Source organism: Prionailurus viverrinus, chromosome E3, assembly GCF_022837055.1.
Source record: "Prionailurus viverrinus isolate Anna chromosome E3, UM_Priviv_1.0, whole genome shotgun sequence".
Classification (NCBI taxonomy): Eukaryota; Metazoa; Chordata; class Mammalia; order Carnivora; family Felidae; genus Prionailurus; species Prionailurus viverrinus.
This window is the reverse complement of record NC_062576.1, coordinates 31,909,229-31,928,803: the sequence shown is the minus strand read 5'-3', so window position 1 is coordinate 31,928,803 and position 19,575 is coordinate 31,909,229. Positions and strand designations below refer to the sequence as shown.

The 19,575-nt window shown below is 49.4% G+C and overlaps 1 protein-coding gene and 1 long non-coding RNA gene across 12 annotated transcripts in view; one reads left to right on the top strand and one right to left on the bottom strand.

The window, feature by feature from the left end:
- The window catches only part of SNX29 (sorting nexin 29), a 499,251-nt gene that overhangs the window by 128,278 nt on the left and 351,398 nt on the right, over nucleotides 1-19,575 (top strand). The window lies entirely within an intron of this gene.
- Nucleotides 6,084-10,535, bottom strand: LOC125154648 (uncharacterized). The gene is made up of 3 exons (XR_007147873.1): nucleotides 10,260-10,535; nucleotides 9,368-9,453; nucleotides 6,084-8,126 (listed from the first exon to the last, which is right to left on the bottom strand). It is a non-coding gene; the product is annotated as an uncharacterized LOC125154648 (long non-coding RNA).

Below are 19,575 nucleotides of genomic sequence, written 5' to 3'. Positions count from 1 at the left end.
CCTCGTCTATTGAAAATGGAAGAGGTGGTGGGTGTGCCTGGGTCCTCTCCCTGTCTCCCGTGGGAGGACGAAAAGCAGGATGCTGTGTGATGTGTCGTAGTGATGGCTGGTGTGCCAGGGCTGTGTCTGACCCTTGGCTGGGGAAGCAGCGCAGCGACCCTTCCCCTGGCTGGGCCACCTCGCACATCCTCACGTCTCCCTTTCCCTGTCTGTGAACCGATGCATGATAATCTTAACCAATGTCACTAAGCTTTTGGCTGTAGGAACCCGAACCAAACTAGCTTGGATCAACAGGGCAATTTTATGTTGATGTGACCGGTCCCTCTCTTCAGGACCCAGGTTCTCTCGGGAGGTCCTCGCTCTGCCCTTGGCCCTGTGTCCTCTCTGTTAGTGTTCTTGGGCAGGGCCTTGGCACGTAGCAGTAAAGAGGGACTCTGCTAACGCCAAGCCTCGTGCGGGATCTGAAGAGCAGAGACTCTGTCCTGATGTCCAGGTAGAACATCTTCGACTGCACTGGGCCTGTTGCGGGCAGCAGTGAGCAGAAGGCCATGATTGACTGCCATGCGGCAACGGGCAGATAAATCCTGTCTGTTGCACTTTGGCCTAAGTTGGTGGGGACGAGGACATGAGCTTTTTTGCTCCTCAAGCCCTGAGCAGAGCTCCAGGCTCCTTGTAAACGTTCACTACGTGGTCCCTGATTTCTTCTTAGCTGGCGCATTGGCCATGGGTGGCTACAGATGCCGAGGCTAGAACAAGAGCTTGCAGGTTCTTCCCTTATCCCAGCTTCTCCCCGCAGTGAGTACCTTAGAGCCTTTGGCCTCTCACTGGCCTTCACTTGACCTTCAGCTCCTCCCGGTGTGATTTTTGCCGCCCCGTGTGCCCAGCGTCCCTTTATTGGTCTCTGTGGGGCTGCTGAGTAGTTGCCTGCTGTGTCAGTGTCCTGTTGGTGGCCAGAACTGCACTACACCATCTGTAAGGGAAGGCTGGATGAGGATCTTGGGAGCCTCGATCCTGTCATTCCACTCGCTGTCCTCTGGGAGACTTTGGTTGGCTTTCTATGAAGGCTTTAAATCTGTTTCTGCCCTAAGTCTGTCTCTGCCTTTTTCTCGTTGTTAAATTAGAAAAATGAGATGAATATGCTTTTTGTGGAAAAGGACAGAATGTGTCTTCAACGTCCATCTGAAGGCATTGATGGTTTTGTTTTGTCTTAGCAAGTCTTTATTTTAATTCTAGTTAACATACAGTGCGATAGTCGTTTTGGGAGTAGAATTCAGTGATTCATCGCTTACATACAACACCCAGTGCTCATCATATAGGTGCCGCCCTACCCACACTAATGATGTTTTTAATCCCAAGAGTCCAATAGTCAGCGTTGAGAAGGTCACACGCAGGTCCTATGTCCTCTTTTCTGTCTTTCCTTGGTTGGATCTTAATGTCCAGTGATAATTTGACCTCGTCAGCAGTCACCGAATCTTGTGGACTTGGGGTTCTCAGGCTCTAGAAGAATCTCTATTCTTTTTTTAAAATAAATATTGGGGAAAAATTTTTGATAAGGTCCCCTTTACTGCAATGAAATGCACAGTTACAATAACCTACGGATGGGAGCTAATTATTTAAAATTGAGTATAACTCCCTAACTACTATGAAGGAGAAGGCTGAGGAAAGTAACAGGTAATAAAAGGTAGATTTCAATATATTATTGGCCGGGCATGGCTTTGATGGAGAACATGATGCGGTTGAGTGCTTGCACCTACTTACAACACATGGATTTGGTTTTAAAGGCAGTACAGTAAGAAGATCACCAGGCATTCTTGATAAGAACAGAAAATGACAGAGCAGAGTGTACGTGGGTGGATTCTTGGGTAAAAACTAGTATGTTGTGTATATGTGAAATGAATTGTAGACTCAGACTGTAGATGAACGTTGCACCCATGTGAAGCGTCCTAGGACAGTTGAAAGGACAGTGGGATGTAGGTTGCTCTAGGGTGTGGGGCTGCCTTGGCCACCAGGACTGCTGGTGTCTCTGCCCACCCCCCCCCCACCCCCCGGCAGCCCACCATAGTCACCAGGGGGGCTTTAGAAACACCAACGTCCATACCTCTAGGAGGCATTCCAATGCCATTTGCAAATGTGCCATCAGAACTGGGTGTTGAGGAGCCTTCTGGTCCATTTTCACTTGCTTGAGTCCTTGAGAGTCTTTAGCCAAGAACTAGACCATGACCACACTGAATTCTCTGTGGAGCCCCCTCTGTGTGTGCCAGCCTACTCTGGTGCTCTTGTCCCTCACTTCCCCTTGAACACGAAGCTTGCTTTCCCCAAGGTCGCTGGTTCTTATACTTGGCTGAGTCGCATTAGCTGAATAAGGTGTGCTCTTCGTCATTCTCCACAAGCCCTTGTCAGCGGCTGACAGTCCTTTATGACTTACCCCGGAGCAGCCAAGGAGAGTTAAGTGCATGGGGTGGAGCAGGGAGGAGTAGAAGACGCACACGTCGGGGCTGGAGACAAGATGGTCAGGGGGAACCGGGTTCCTGAAGCTTAATGCTTCCGAAATTCAGTGAAGGATGGAGTCAGACCAGATGCAGCTGGCTGTAACCTGTAGGTGTGACAATGGAGGGGCAGATATATAGATATCTTCATATATATGTGTGTATGTATGTATACATATGTATGTAAAGATTTTAACCTTTTGGCTGACATTTTTGCTTGTATTCCAGTAGACTTGGCCCTTCTTAGCGGGAAGCATAGTGTAATGGTCTGGGGCAAGTCTTGCATTGGAGCCCTCCTTCTCAAGGTCAAGAGTAGGGTAAGGTGAGTGAGAAACTCCATCTGAAGGTCATGGAAGTACTTTGGCCACTTGTATTGTGTGATTTCGGGTGGTAATTGTACCCCTAATGCTTCTCATGTAGAAAACTGGGATAATCTTCTCACTCTTACAGATACTATTCAAGAGCTAATGAATGAAGAGGGCTAAGCGCAGTGAGTACCCTGAGTAAGTACTTAGGAGAAGCCAGCCATGGTCGTTAGTGTTTTCGTGGAAGTAAATTATGCCTCTGTCCAAGCTTGCAAAGAGTCATTGTCTGGAGTTAATCTAGCCTGATGTTGCTCAGATGTAACTAACTTTCTAATAAAGAATTCTTGGGGTTGAAGTGCTAAATGCCTCGCTTAGACTTGGCTGTATATTACATTCACCAGGGGAGCTTTGAAAACTGTGTCTACCCAACCCTCCCAGAGCTTCCCCCCACCCCCCCGTCCCCTAGGAAAAACCTGTCCATGCTGCCCCTCCAGACCAATTACGTCCAAATCACTGGCAGCAAAACCCACCCTGCCCCAGTAAGTAATTCCAGGGTGTAGCCAAGGTGGCTGGTGGTGGTAGAGGTTTAGAGCAGCCTTCCTCAAACCCGAATGTCTCCACCAGTACCCATGGCAATCGTGGCTGGGTGGGGCCTGTCAGCAGGTGTCTCTCACAAGCTCCTGGTGCTGTTGATGCCTTGGGTTCCTGACCCACACTCTAAGCAGTAGGGATGTGAAAGGGGCAGTTCTCTGAAACCACCTGGGCTTGTAGAAAGCTCAAGGCTCTTGTGATTGTTTTTTTTGTTTCTTTCAGTGCCAAAGCGGGAGTTAGTTTTGTTTGCAGGTTTTTTGTTTTTTTTTTAACGTTTATTTAATTTTGAGAGAGAGAGAGAGAGAGAGAGAGCGAGCAGGGGTTGAGGAGGGGCAGGGGGAGACAGAAGGAGACACAGAATCCAAAGCAGGCTCCAGGCTCTGAGCTGTCAGCCCAGAGCCGCATACGGGGCTCGAACTCACGAACCGTGAGATCATGACCTGGGCCGAAGTCGGCCGCTCAACCGACTGAGCCACCCAGGCACCTCTTGTTTGCAGTTTGAAAACTAGAATACTTTGATCCACTACAAGAATGATTTACCATTCCCATTTGCCATTTTTGCTTTTGCTTTTATTTTTAAGCTAATGATGAGAATACCATGTAGGTTTGCTTTTGGTGGGTTTTGAAGGATCTGCATTTGAGCTTTTAGCATGAGCCCAGCATCCTGCGGCTTGATTTGCTCCTTTGATGTGGAATTGGATGCTTTCATGTTCAGATGCATGCAGGTGGGATGCCAGGGCAGGATTCTGCCGTGACTAGGCAGCTGGAGAGTTCTTGAGAAAGCTCTGGTTTCCATGCTTTTTTTTTTTTTTAAATCACCTTTAAATTGTAAAAGTACCATATGCTGAAATGGAAAAGAGCATCCCAAATCTCCCGACACCAGCCTAACGATGTTCTCCCCTCTTAGTCCATTTCAGTACGATTTGTACCTGGTTCTACCACCATCAGTGTGTGCGTGCATTTTTTAATAACATTTTCTTGCGCTTCTCTGTAGACTTCAAATTATGTTTAGAGATCTCCCCCTCCCCCAAGAATATAAAAATGTACAAATGGTAGTCCTTAAGTCTGAGACTAAGAGAGGTTTAAAGAAGAAAATCCTCTGGACGCAATTACCGTTCATGTCTTTTATTTATTACTGATGAGGCCCTTTATCCCAATTCATCTTATGTATGTATTCATTTTACATAATTCAGATCGTTCTGAATCTGCAAGTTGGTCTGCTTTGAAAAGCAATTAGCATCCCATCATGCAGGTTTCCTCACGCTGTTCACTTCTGTGGGCATCCCTTTCAGAGGCCGTGTGGAAGTCTGTTTGGCTTTGGCCTTGTTTCTCACACTATTTCCTTAACCATTTCTCTCCACTCTTTTCCAACACCCACACCACCCCCCTCCACTGTAGGAGTAGGATTTCTACTAATGTATTTTTTGGTAAAGCTCTTTAAAGTCCTTAATCTAGACTTCTAGAAGCTGAGTTTCGATGTTAGAAGGTATCTGTAAAGGCCCTTGCTCCGTAGGGCCAAAGTCCTTCCCGGGAAAGAGGTGTCACCTGATAGCCCCTTGGTGATAGGTGGAGGGCCTGCCTCTTTGTCCTTTGTGAAGGCTGTAAAGGAGGCCGCCATATCTGACCAAATAGTTTCCACATGGGCCAGTGTTCGGCTGCTTCTGGTTTTCTGAGATTATAGCCTTGTGTCTCACTTGTTTTCGCCTCTCTCAACTTCTTTCCTCTGTGTGTATGGGCAGGAAAAGGATCGCTGGGCAAAGGATAGGAATGTGTTAATGGCCCCAGTCCTGGGTTGCTCTGGCTCCAGGGTGAGGCAGGAGGATCCACCCAGAGAGCTTCAGCCGGTTTAATAACCTTCTCCTCTCAGCTCCTGCTTCTCAGAGTGCAGAAGTTGAAGGTGTATTTGGCACGGATGATTTTCCAGCTGGTTTTTCTTTAGGAAGTAGAGACATGGGGATCATCCTTTCCCCAGACTGAAAAATGAAGAAGCCAAACTTGTTAACACCTGAACCAAAAATGATGAGACAACCTTCCCAAACACCGTGCGAGGTGGATGGTCCTAAAGGTTCTTTCACCCTCCTTTCACAATGCCATGACCCATGTGAGTTTCCTAGACACTTTTTCCGTATGAAAATCAGGGACCGGAAGAGAGGAACTGGAGCATCGTGGCATCTGTTAGAGCAAAATCACGTACAAGGGAGAAAGCCATGTGCTTGTTTATTTTCTCTAAAGCTTCTAGAACCCAATCAAAGACTCCGGTTTTGTTGATGAACTAAAATTTTTAGGGGGAGGAAGCAGCAAGGTATATTTGCACGAACAGCTGCATTTTGCAGCATGTGCCCACGTCGAACGGCTAGGCGTTAGTGCCATTAGCGGTCGGTGCCAGATGTTCCCCGCAAAATGTGCACCAAACATGGATTTGGGCGGTTCATCAAGATGCAGAAAAAACCCGCAGCTGCCGGGGGGGGGGGGGGGGGGGGGGGAACGACGGGGAGAAGGTTGTGTCTGAAACATTGTTGCAGCCCATCACTTTCCCCATCGGAGCACAGGAGCGGGAGATAAAAAAAAAAAAATTACCCAAACCAGTAACTGTGATAGAACTCTGATTAAAAGGTCACGATGATTATCCACGGAGGAGGGGAACGCGTTTACCATTCATTAACGTTCCATTTGCTGTATTTTCTGATGAGAAGTCAGTAGAGAAGTCTGGAGGAGTCAATAAAAATAACAGAAGGGTTTTGAGGGGAAACCGAAGCAGAGCCGGGGAAGGGAGAACAATTGGAAGAGAGAGTGGCTCCCCCGAGCGAGTGTCAGCGTCTGTGCTACTCGAGGGAAGTGGTTGAAAGGCCCCAGTCGGACCTGGCTGACCCCAGAAGCTGGACCCCGGTGCTCAGTTGAACACCCTGGCCTGTTTGCCTGGGGAGAGGCAGAGTTTGTAACCTGGTTATCCGTAGAGAAATTTTCAAGCCTTGCCTTTCCGGTATGGTTCACGAGGTGGCAATTTCCATGTCCCCGCGCGTGAAGCCTGGGTCTTAAATATAGCTGGCATGTGGATGCCCTGCAGGCGGTGACAGTGACAGTGACATCACTGCCAAGCAGCGCCTTGTTATTTTGGAGCCGGGGAGGGGAACAACAGGAAGCTCAGCAGAGGGGAGATATTCTTGGCAGCGGCAGGAATGCGGTTTAAAGAGCGACAACCGTCAAGTCGAGGGCTTGTGGAAGGTGGCGGAGCTTATTTGCTCAGTCAACTGAGTTCGTGCTGGGTCCCAGACACAATGTACAGACGCGTGAGACGCTCCCCTCCCGCCACACGCCTCCTGTGGCCCAACGACCCTCGCAGAAACCTTTCAAGCGGGAGAACTGTTTCTTCAAACATGGTCTGTCTCCAGTGCTCCAAATGCAGCCTCACGGAGAGCAGGGCCGCGCAGTTGGAGGGCGGGGGTCCCGGAACACCACCTCCTGAGCTTTAATAAAACTCCATCGAGAACCATGCTGAAAAGACACGTTGTAAATGATTACCTAGAGTGGAAAGAGGTTGGCCTTTCAGTCCGGTTGCGCCTTGTTGCTGCTGCCTCGTGGGGCTGAAACCACACGTGGCCTCTACACCTCTTCTCCACTCGACGGTGAACCCAGGGGGCTTCACCAAGCGCTAAGTTAAGGGCGTCTTTTTGGATCGTGTTTTTCTCTTCATGGACTAAAAACATTTGTCTGTCAAATTTCCCAGTGGGATCCCTCTCCTTCCTTGTCTTCTCAGTCCCCCTTACTTGGTTTTTATTCCCCCTAGCTCTGTTACGATGTGCACTCTGGCTCCTTTCTTCCCCTTAAGTTGCAAGCCTCGTGAGGGCAGGGACCTCGGTCTCCTTTGTTGACTGATCTTTCTTAGGGGCCTGCACAAAGCCTGGCACGTGATAGAGCCCAGAAATTTCTTGAAAGAGCAAGTGGGTATCAGTTTCCTTTATATTGCTTTGCTGAGTTTGGCTTACCTTTCTAAGGTCCTGTCATGGTCTAAGAAGGCTGCTGGATCCCTAGCCGTTATATCTGCATTCTGTGCAGCAGGAAGGATGAAGCAGGGGAAGGGGGAAAAAAACAAAACCGTTCTGACTTGTTTTAAGGAGGTCACCCACCACTCAGAAAAGTTTCTTATATTTAAGTGGCCTGAACTATTTCTGTTAGGGATGGTGAAAAATACTTGTTTTTAGTAGGGTACCTCGTCACCCCAGACAGACTGTGGAAGGGAAGAGTTGATATTTCGGAGGGCAGATTGTGGTCTGTGCTCAGTGCCTTGCGTGTAGGCCTCCTGCGTTGGAAAAGGTCACTTTTGTTACATACAACGGTGAGGTTGTTTCCGGGGTCAGTGGTATATTCACTTGCCCCCAAGGTGCTGAGCAGAATGGCTTTTGAGTCAGACCTTGGCTCAAATCTTTGTACTAAGCACCGGCTTAGTGCACTAGCCATGTGACCTTGGGTAAAGTCACTTTACCTCTGTGAGCCTCAATTTTTAAAAGTCTATAAAAGGGTGATAATCTAGAGCATTTTCACGCATGATGGCAAGGATTGAAGGAGATGATGGGATAAAGAAACGTGGCAGGGTGTCTTTGGCAAAGGAATCTGTATTCTCCCATCATCTTGATGACCATCTTAGCTTGTTTTCTGGTGTCTAGATTCCAGGGATCCAAGTGTGACAGACGTGGTCTCTGTGTTCCAGAAGGTCACAGAATGGCATGCTGGGCAGGGAGAAGAGTCGCTGTAAGGGGAGAGAGGCACAGACACGGCTGTTAGGTTGAAGAAAGCTGCAGGTAGCTTGGGATGGCCACAGCGCGGACTGCTAGAGTCCACCGTGTGTTTGGGGAATGACTACGGAAGGTTCTGGAAGAGCAAACTGGAGACAGATTCCCAAGGTCCCAGTGAGGAGTTTGGCCCTGGTTCTGTGAACGGTGGGGAACTGGCCAAGGCCCTTAAGAAGGAGAGTAATTGATCAGGTCTGTTTTGTGTGTCGTTCCCTGTCCCAGGCCCTGTGGAGGACTGGATGGGACAAGGCCGGTCTTAGAGGTCTGAGTGTAGACTGGAGCCATTCGGGCAGGAGGTGGCAGTGGCCACGTCTAGGTAGGGCTGGTGTTTCCAGAGAGAAGACACGGTGGGTGAGACCATGGTGGGTCAGCACTGAGGGGTGTGGTGCTGCTTGCCCCGCACTGGATTAGGGTCTGTCTGCCCAGCGGACACCATTTCCTGGGGGTGAGGGGAGGCTGAACAAGCCGTAGATGAAGGACTTGAGGAGCTCCTCCAGGCAGAAGACCATCTCCCACCTGGGTCATTGCTGCCCCAGTGTTTTCTCTGCGATGTGCATTTCCTGCCTGAGCACCCTTCCTAGTGCCTGGTCTTTGGGAGAGTGAGGCAGCATGGAAACGTTACAGCCCTGTGCCCGTGACGGCGTGAGGCCCCAGCTGCCGAGCTCATCACTGCCCCGTGATCACATCCCGAAGTCGGGTGTGCGGTCCTGCACCCCTTTGTGATGACGGTGGTCGTCACGTCAGCAGGCCCTAAGCCCACAAGGAGGAGGTTGCCCCTGGGTCACCAGGGCGGTCACAGCTTGTGATTTGGGCTCCTTTGTGCATGTTGAGGCTCCTCTGTTTTGACTCTTTTATCTGAGTTGGAAATTGTTCAACTGGTCAAGAGATGTGTTTTTTTTTTTTTTTGTTTGTTTTGTTTTGTTTTGCAGAGGGATGCACTGCGGTTGTGGCCAGGGTTGGGGTGGTGGGGGGAGATGTGGCGGGGATTTTCTGCCCGGGTGGGCTGCTCATCAGGACGTGGCCTTGGCTTTCAGAGGACCTGAACCGAGCCAAGAGGGCTCTGCCTTTCTCTGCCACAAGGCTGTACGGTGAAACTTGGGATATCTGCTTGCTCATGTTTCTTAACTTTTTTATGGAGGCATTTTTCAAATACTTAGAAGAGTCAAACCTACCACCCAGGTGCCCAGCAGTTACTCACATGCTGTCACTCTTGTCTTGCCCGTTCCTCCTCACTGACTGCTTGGGGTTGTGCTGGAGTACTTTAAATTCTAGATACCATGTCACCTGTAAAACGGGTTATATATACATCTCTAACAGATAAGGACTCGGAGGGAGAAACATAACCATATGCAGCGCTATTAGTTGCATTTAATACAAATGCCAGTGATCTCTTGGTATCCTCTAGTTTCTAAATTCAAAGATACTGGTTGTCTCAAATTCTTACAGTGACTTCGTTGAATCTATTCTGATTTTACTTTCAAAAGTGTAAATCTGCTCATGCCATTCTCCTGATTCAAACTCTGTGCACTCAGGAAAAAAAACCTTGCCTCCTTACCGTGGCCTGCAAACCCTGCACGATCTGGCCTGAGCCTGCCTGCTGTCTTTGCTGTCTTTGCTGTCTTTGCTGTTTCTTCTGCCTGGAACGTTGCCCCCCCTAGGTCTTGGCACGGCTGATGCTCTTCCTGGTTTTTGAAGAGAGGGCAGCCTTGTCTAAGCAGGCATATCTCGCTTTCCTAACCTCTTCTCTCCCTCTCTCCTGGTCTTATGCTTTCTTATTGTGGTTTTTTTTTTTTTCAAAATTTTATTTAAACTACAGTTAATGTAAGGGTAATATTGGTTTCAGGAGTAGAACTGATTGATTCATTATTTACATGCAACACCCAGTGCTCCTCACCACAAGGGCCTCCTTAGAGCTCCTCCCCCTTCTAGCCCATCCCCACGCACCCCCATCCTTCAACTCCCTTTGTTCTCCATCTTGAAGTCTCTCCTGGTTTGTTTCCTACGCCCTCCCGTATGTCCACGTGTTTTGTTTCTTAAGTTCAAGGTAAGAGTGAAATCATGCGGTATTTATCTTTGTCTGACAGACTTACTTTGCTTCACATCGTATACTCTAGCTCCGTCATTGCAGAGGGCAAGATTTCATTCTTTTCAATGGCCGAGTGATATTCCCCTGTATAGTCTGTGTATGTATACATCCCGCATCTTCTTTATCCCTTCATCAGTTGATGGACATGGTGGCCCGGTGCGTAGTTTGGCTTTTGTTCACGCTGCTGTAAACACCGGGGTGCAACTCTGTATTTTTGTATCCGTTAGGCAAATACCTGATGGCGTAGTTGCTGGATTATAGGGTAGTTCTATTTTCAGGTTTTTTTTGAAGAACCTCCACACTCTTTGCCAGTTTGCATTCCTCCCAGCCGTGCAAGAGGTTCCCCTTTCTTCATAGCCTCACCAACACCTGTTGTTTCTTGTGTTAATTTTAGCCATTTTGACAGGTGTGAGGTGGTATCTAATCATGGTTTTGATTTGTATTTCCTGATGGTGAGTGACGTTGAGCATCTTATCATGTGTCTATTAGCCATCTGGATGTCGTCTTTGCAAAAGTGTCTGTTGATGTCTTCTGCCCATTTCTTAACTGGGTTGTTTGTTTTTTGGGTGTTGAGTTTGGTAAATTATTTGTAGATTTTGGATACTAACCCTTTATCAGATAAGTCTTTTTAAAATGTCTTCTCCCATGCTCGAGTCTGCCTTTTGGTTTTGTTGATTGTTCCCTGTGCAGAAGCGTTTTATTTTGATGAAGTCGCAATCGTTCATTTTTGCTTTTGTTTTCGGGCCTTTGGTGACGTATCTGGTAAGAATTTGCCATGGCTGAGGTCAAACTCCCTCCTGGTTTTAAACTTCTTCACACTGCCTGTCCTTGGACATTTCTTAGTGTTCTTGTTTGATGTAGACCTCCTTCCACTCACAGATGTCTGCCACCTAGGTCTCGGCCCAGGCCCGCTAGGGTGTTCTGTTCCCTCAGTGCCTGGCACTTGAGCCGTTCAGCCAGCACTTGTTACATGAGTGGACGATTATTGAGCACAGCGCTTTTGCACTGTGTGGCCTGGGAGCCAGGAGCACTCACCTCTTGTAGGGAGGACTCATAAAGGGAGTTGGCCTTCCCTTTGTCTTTTTTTTTTTTTTTTGGTACTCATAATGTTGGCACAGGTAGGTCAGGCCCTCAGAAAAAGCCATGCTAATTATTATTTACATAATAGTGTATTATTTTATATATTATAAATATATTTATCTGGCAATATATTATAGTTACTATTTATATAATACTGTTTTTATATCAATATAATTTTATATATTATAAACATAATTACCTTATAACATATCATAGTTATTATTTACAGAATAATACTCTGTAGGGCACGCAGAGTAGCATCGTTGGTTTCTGTAACTCTCTCCCATTAAGAGGAGGTCCCAAATGAGATTTTGAATCCTCCCCTCCCACATTCGGGCTGGGAAACCGGGTTACAGATTGGGAAGTCAGGACCCCGACGGGTGGTCATTTCAAGGTTTGGCCTCCCGGTATCCGGAGAGCAGACCGTGCGGCCTGACAGGTTGCGCCCCGGGCTTCACAGGAGGACTGTTGGGGGAGCCTGCAGGTTGTGTGCTGCAAGCCCCAGGTGCCTCCCTTCTGAGGACCTCAAGTTGCTCCTGCAGAAGGTGGGGCGAGCCAGCACCTCCAGAGCAGCGGCCAGCAGGGCCTTCCCCGGGCTCTTTCTGTGCCGCACAAGGGCCGCTGTAACTGCTGACTGTGTCCGGCCTGGAGATGAACGAACGTGGCCACAGCTCCCTGAACAGATGCCGTCCGTTAACCGGAGCTGAAACGTGTTTTTTAACTACTTTTTCCCCCCCTTTTCCGAAGTGTTTTCTGTGCCCCAGGGATTGTTTGGTCTGTCAGCTCAGCTATTCCTCACAGCAGCCAGTGAGTCGGGTCCTGTGCTTCTCCGTTTACAGGAGGGAGGCCAAGCTCACACACCTACACAGAGGCGGGGCTGGGGTTTGAACCTGTGTCTGCCTCCCGATTCTGTTGTCAGGTGCCCTTGACATCCCTCTTCACGGTCATCAGGGTGGTTTTAGCACCGTGTGAGAGTCACAGTGGGTCTCTTGCAACGTTGTGATTCGTTTTTGTCCCAATCCTGGCTGTTTGCAGTCCAGGATAACGATGGTTGAAAGGGGGTCGCCTCCTGCATTTTCGTAGTCCCAAAATAGCGCCTGGTTCTGAAGCTTCTGTCTGGCTGCCCCTCTCAACCCCTCGGCCACTCTCCTGCTACGTGTGACTCAGGCCTAAAGCTTCTTTCTGGCGACCGTCCTCTGTATTGCTTTTCCCTGAATCTTCACGGAGAACTTGAGAATGCAGCTTTCCCGGAAAGTTTTATATAGCAAGACATGTTGACAGGAAGACCGATCGTGGGGCTGTAAATTGAAGAAAACCAGGCGGCAATTTGTCTGATGCCTTCCAGTTCTGTTCTTTTACCTTCTTCGAGTCTGAGTTATGGAGACGGTTTCCTCTCGCTTCGGAGGTTAAACTGCTAGGCGGTGTTTTATTGGGGAACGTTCTATTAAAGCATTAAGAACAATTAGATGCGGAGTCCTATTTTATTTTTGCAGGTTTTGACACTTAAGTAGTTGGAAGTTTGGCTCTCTCTTTTGCTCTTCCTTTAAAGAATTCGGAAAACGCTGGAAGAAGACGTATTTCAGGGGGGAGTTTGGCGGCATCCTTCCTGTAATCGCCCAGAGAAGGAGAAAAAACGTGGGCTTTTGGAGTTGGAAACCTCCAGACCTGAGGGGCTTTGCTGGGGCAGCCGTGCCCTCCCCGCCGAGACCCTCAGGATGGAACAGGCTGTGCTTGTGTGGATTCTGGCAGGCTTTTGTTCATAGCCCCGACTGTGAGCTTCTAATTACATATGTGGGGCCTCTCTGATGATGGTCTGTCTGCTGCGGGACTCAGACTCCCATGAGAAGGAGGGTCCTGGCTCTTTGTCTCGGCTCTGACTCTTCCAACCTGAACCCCACACCTCACGCAGCAGATGCTGGGCACCTTGAATATTTGAGGAGTGAATGAATGAAGTTCGACTAAGGCTTGTCTTCTTTCATCCTGCTCCCCATCCCCCTGTCCTTTCACCTATGACAGCCCGCTGGATGCCCCTGTCCTCTTGCTGCTGTCTGACCACTCCCTCCTCTGCAGGCCGCTCTGGTGCCTGCTGTAACAGTGCCGATCAGAGGAGAAAACTCCGTCCGGGAGGAAGGGACTTTGGTGAGAAAGGTTGGGACAGTATAATTATGTGTCTGCGAGTGCTTGGAATATTCTGTACATTCTGTGGAGAGAAAAATATCGTGTTAAGTCGGTGAATTCAGAACACGTAGGATTTAGCAAGCCTCTGGGAACCGCTGACACCAAGAGCTCCTGAGTGTTTATTTTCTTGGGAGCAGAAGAACGAGGTGAGCCAAGGACTGTCCCTAACAGGTACAGGGGAGGGGTTGGTGGCGGGGTGGAGGACACCAGACCTCTCCAGTGGCCTTGGCGTAGACATTGGCTCTGTGCTTTGATGGAAAATGAAAGGGTGGACTGAGCTGGTTGAGCGCTGAGAGCCACGTGGACCCGGGACTTTGGTTGCCCTTCTGGAGTGGCCACACCAGCATGAAGGCACTGAGTGATCGTGAGCCCGGTGGCCTCCCCTGCCCTCGTGGTGACACCGCTACGAGGAAGGGACCCGTGCCCACGGGCACGATGTAACGTGTGCTCGAGAGTCCGACTGACCTGTGTGGAGTCCCCTTCCTTCACTTCGTGCCGTGTGACCTTGGGCCCCTCGGAGCCTGCTCCTTCCTTTGTAAGGCGGAGTATGGGGATGAAAAGAAATGGAGCCCTTAGCCTTGTGCTCAGTGTGTGGTTCTTGGCCACAAGATCGTGAACTTTGACCTACTTCCCCAGTGAGTTGTTGACACTGACTCTCCCCTGAAAACAAGTCCTCTGTGCTTGTGCAGTTGAGTCGTTCCCTTCTTCCCGGGGAGTGGGTGGAGGGCGTGTTGGCAGCACCTGCTGGGTCCTGTCCGTCCTCCCGGCAGGGAGACTCATGCGTGGGTGTCTGTGGAGAGCCCTTCTTGTTCCCTGTCTCAGCGACTACGACGAATGAAGCCGCGGGTGGCCTCTGCCAGGGACACTGGTCCAACGGAAGGCCTCTTCGGCTCCCAGGGGTGGTTGTCGTGTCTACAAGTGTGTGGCGACCCCCTGCGAGGTTAAGGCCCGGTCCTGCCTACACCCCGGTTCCTGGCAGAGCCTGCAGAGCATTATGGGGCAGCTGGCTGCGTTCCCCGCCTGTCCAGAGACGGCGGCTCAGCTCGCGGTGGGTTTGGCCGCCTCTCGGAAAGGAGGCAAGAGCGAATGGCCGGCGATCTGAGGGCCCGGCGTGGGGCAGATGCAAGAGGGCCTGGAGACCCCCAGCCGCTTCACGTGCCGGGCTGTGGCTTCCGAGGTTTCTCAGGAAACGTACATCCCCAAAGATGGCGAATTTTCGCCAAACCGGAGACTGTATCTCTTTGGAGACACGGTGGAGTGTTAGAGGAGATGACCTCACTGGCGGGAGGAGGATGGAAGTCTGCACTGACTGGTGAGCTCACTCCTCGCGGGCACTGGCCTCCTTGCCCCTGATGCGCATATCTGGGGGATGAAAGTACACGGAGTCTGCAACTACTCCCACATCCCTCGCTCGTGACAGACCTGAGTCCTCAATCTCTGGAGTCGCGGATGAACCCCAGATTCCTCGTAATCCCACGTCCAGGTATCCACTTCTGATTGGAGTTGGTTCTTTAGGGAAAATCTGTTCTTTACCTTTCCTGTCTCTTTGAACCCTGAGACAAATCCTTTCCAGAAAGGGCAGGCTAGCCAAACATCTCTGACAAACGGTTCTAAGGCCGCGTGGGGATGATGAGCTTGACCAGAGCTGGGAGGAGCGCCGAGGTGGTCACGATGAGCAGGCCCAGTCCTTAGGCCAAGGCGTTGGTCGCGTTGACCGTCCCACCACCCCCCAAGGACCGCCTCATGTCCCTTCCTCACTGTGTTCACCCTGCAGGTGGCCATGGTAGGGACAAGTGTCCAGTCTTAACATGAAGAAACTTGTCTGGGTGGAGTATGCTTGGCTTTCACCTGTTTTGGATTCACAGCCTATTTCGGCCTCTGTGTCTTCCTCCTGAGATACACAAGCAGAGGGTTCATGTGGCCTGCTCGGCCCACCAACTTTGAAGGGTCCTAGCCAGCAAGATGTCTCAAAGCATTTAATGATAACTTAGAGCTTTTACAATTCCATTTAAAGATAATGTCAAGAATAGGCAAATTGGTGGAGACAGAAAGTAGACGGCTGGTTGTTGGGGAGGGGGTTGGGGGGCCATTGGGAATGACCGCTAATGGATACAGAGTTTCTTTGGGGGGTGGATGAAAATGTTCGGGAATACGAGTTGGTGGTATATATACTTGGGCATATTGACAAATTACAGACGTACACATTTTCAAAGAGTGAGTCGTGGATCGTATCCTAAGGAAAAAGGTGGGAAAATTACGTGGGGATTTGAAGCAAAACAGTGCAGGTTTACTAACGGCTACTCTTTGTTGAGCACGTAGAGGATGACTTGGTGATCTGAGTGCTGTGCCACTCCCCGTTTATTCTTTCCAGAACATCACTGTGGGGAAAGGAAGATGGTGGCCTTTCCCTTGCGGGTCCCACGTGGCAGAGAGGTGAATGCTTTTGTCTCTGAGCTCGCACAGAGAACAGCTAACGTGCATGTGATTTGGAGAAAGGCAAACTGTCCTCCGCTTTCCCGGTCCCTCTCAGGAAGGTGGACACATTCCAGCCGAGCAGGGTACACACCCGATGGCCTTTTTGACAGAGCAGTAGGAAAAAGTTGATCTTTCGTTCGCCTAACCCTTCGTCCTCCCGAAGAATATGTCTCTCTGGTACCTCTCGACATCCTGTGATGTTGGAGACATTGTCTCCACCGATGGCCTGTGGAGCCACGTTTTCACCTTCATGTGGGTAAGGCGATGCCATAGAGATGACGTCTTCTCCTCTGGATGTAACATCCTCCCTTCTCTACCTCGTTTTGTACCCCGGGAAATGCACCTTGATGGACTCCATCACTGGGCTCCTTTTCCCCACACCTTGCAGGGAGGGTTTGGTCTGCTTGGTGGATGGGAGGCGGTGGCCCGAGGAAGGCAGGGAAGGGGCGAGCATTTAGTCCTCTGGCCCCCTCCCTGCCAGGCCTCATGTTGGTGGTGGCCGTGTTCCTGTCTTGGAGATCCCAGGACCTTAGGTGTCGGCCTGTGTCCTGCTGGGTTCTGGTAACTGCTGCCTCCCTCTGACCTTCGGGCCTGGAGGAGTGTGGGCTGGGTGGCTTCCTCCCATCGCCAGCTCCTGAGTCAGTCACCGTCCCTTGTTGGTTTCTCTTCACTTTGCCCGCGTAAAGAGTTTCTTGATTAAACCCCGTGGTTTCCCCCTTGTGTTCTGTTTTCTGCTGAGCCGTAACTGAAATGCCGGGCTCGATGCAGTTATCTGGCTTTGCACTTGCTTGTTGCTCTCCTGGAATACTCTTTTCCCCAGATCTCGGTGGATACCCAGGCTCCGTGTGATGGTACCACCTCAGGCAGGGGGGGTGGGTGAACCTCACCTGTGTACCTTCCTACTCATTCTATCCAAGGACCTGACTTAGTTATTTATTTTTTTAGCACTTGGACCCCTGAAATCCTCGTTTGCTTGGTTGGCTGGTTGGTCTTGTCGAGGACATCCTGGCTCTGCTAAATAGACCAGGGGTTAGCAGACCTTTCCCGTAAAGGGCCAGAAAGTAAATACTTTCAGCTTAGCAGGCTAGTTGGTCTCTGCTGTGGCCAGTAGAGTCTGCTGTCCTAGCAAGAAAGCAGTCACAAAGATTAAATGAAGGAGCATGTTCGTGTTCCAGTAAAACTTGCGGTAGGTACATGCCCTCTTACTACAGCTATTAGAGTAGTAACAAAACAAGCTGCATGATGGGTTTGGCCTGCGGGCCATAGCTGGAGAACCCTCAACTGGACTGAAAGCTCCATGAGCATTGGAACCTTATTTGTCTTGTTGATTTTGGTCCCCAGTGCTTGGCCTGTGGACCGTCCCATAGGAGATGGGTCATAAGTGTTCACCACATGCAGACACGTAATAAATGCCTGCCCTATGCAGGTCATTGTGCTGGACAGTGATACCAACGGGAGACAAGGACCAAATCCTTGTCCTTGGGGTCCCAGGGAGACAGACAAACATGTTGATTGTACAACTTACTTGGTGGTTCTGAGAGATTGAAGTGGCTAATGGGAGCCCCCAAGTGAATCGGCTCACTCTGCTGAGAGGGTCCGGGACTGGCCTCCATGTGGAGGGAACCTCGAGGGTGCATCTAGAGGGATGATGACTGGGTTGGCACGTGGACAAGGTGTGTGTCTGGCGGCCTGGGCAGAGGCCAGGTCATGGGAAGTCTGCTGTGCTGTGCTTTCTGGTTCGCTTGTTGTGTTATAGGTTGTGGAGGGTCCCTGGAGGAGGCTGAACTGAAAAGTTCCCATGATCAGAGAAGTTTTTCATTGAGAGCAGCAGGGAGACTGGGTTGGAGGGGGCTGGTAGCAGTGGGAGACCAGGAGAGGAGAAGCTTCTTGCCTGAGAGTGGGTGTTAGTCTGGGGCAGGGTTTCAGGAGGACGTGGATTTCCTAAAGCTAAAGTTTATGCTTCACCAGGTCTGGAGACTGTTCCCTGCCTTAGAACTTGGATGTGGGAGGAAATAGACGATAGGTTCGTACAGACTGTTTCAAGCTTGGTGGATGGAGGTACTGTTCCCTGGAGCAGGAGGGCAGGTGGGTGTGGATGAGGCAGAGATGTGTTCAGAGTTGATGCAGCGGGTTGGGATGGGGAGGAGAGGGGAAATAAGAATGATAGGAAAAGTAAGATTTTGGATAGTGTAAGTATCGAGAAGACAATAAAAGATGGTTGAGATGAAGCTGTTGGGGACATCTGGGGAGAAGCCACCTCTTTGTTTTGTTTGTTTTTTAATATAATTTATTGCCGAATTGGCTAACATACAGCATATACAGTGTGCTCTTGGTTTGGGGGGTAGATTCCTGTGGTTCATCGCTTACATTCAACACCCAGCGCTCATCCCAACAAGTGCCCTCCTCAATGCCCATCACCCATTTCCCCTCTCTGCTGCCCCTCACCCATGAACCCTCCGTTTGTTCTCTATATTTAAGAGTCTCTTATGTTTTCCTCCCTCCCTCTGTTTGTAACTATTTTTTTCCTCCTCCCGTCCCCCATGGTCTTCTGTTAAGTGTCTCAAGTTCCACATATGAGTGAAAAGGTGCTATCTTTCTCTGACTTATTTCACTCAGCATAATACCTTCCAGTTCCATGCACGTTGCTGCAAATGGCATGATTTCATTCTTTTTCATTGCTAAGTAGTATCCATTCATCAACGGATGGGCATTTAGGCTCTTTCCATAATTTGGCTATTGTTGAAAGCACTGCTGTAAACATTGGGGTACAAGTGCCCCTATGAGTCAGCACTCCTGTATCCTTTGGATAAATTCCTAGTAGTGCTATTGCTGGGTTGTAGGGTGGTTCTATTTTTAATGTTTTGAGGAACCTCCACACTGTTTTCCAGAGCAGCTGCACCAGTTTGCATTCCCACCAACAGTGCAAGAGGGTTCCTGTTTCTCCACATCCTTGCCAGCATCTGTTGTTTCCTGAGTTGTTCATTTTAACAACTCTGACCGGTGTGAGGAGGTATCTCCGTGTGGTTTTGATTTGCATTTCCCTGATGATGAGTGATGTTGAGCATCTTTTCATGTGCCTGTTGGCCATCTGGATGTCTTCTTTGGCAAAGTGTCTATTCATGTCTTATGCCTGTTTCTTCACTGGATTATTTGTTCTTTGGGTGTTGGATTTCCTAAGTTCTTTATAGATTTTGAATACTAACTTTTTATCGATATGTCATTTGCAAATATCTTTTCCCATCCTGTCAGTTGCCTTTTAGTTTTGTTGGTTGTTTCCTTTGCAGTGCAGAACGTTTTTATCTTCATGAGGTCCCAATAGTTCATTTTTGCTTTTAATTCCCTTGCTTTTGGAGACGTGTCAGGCAAGAAATTGCTGTGGCTGAGGTCAAAGAGGTTGTTGCCCGCTTTCTCCTCCAGAGTTTTGATGGTTTCCTGTCTCACATTTAGGTCTTTCATCCATTTTGAGTTTATTTTTGTGAGTGATGTAAGAATGTGGTGTAGTTTCATTCTTCTGCATGTTGCTGTCCAGGTCTCCCACCACCATTTGCTAAAGAGACTTTTTTCCATTGGATACTCTTTCCTGCTTT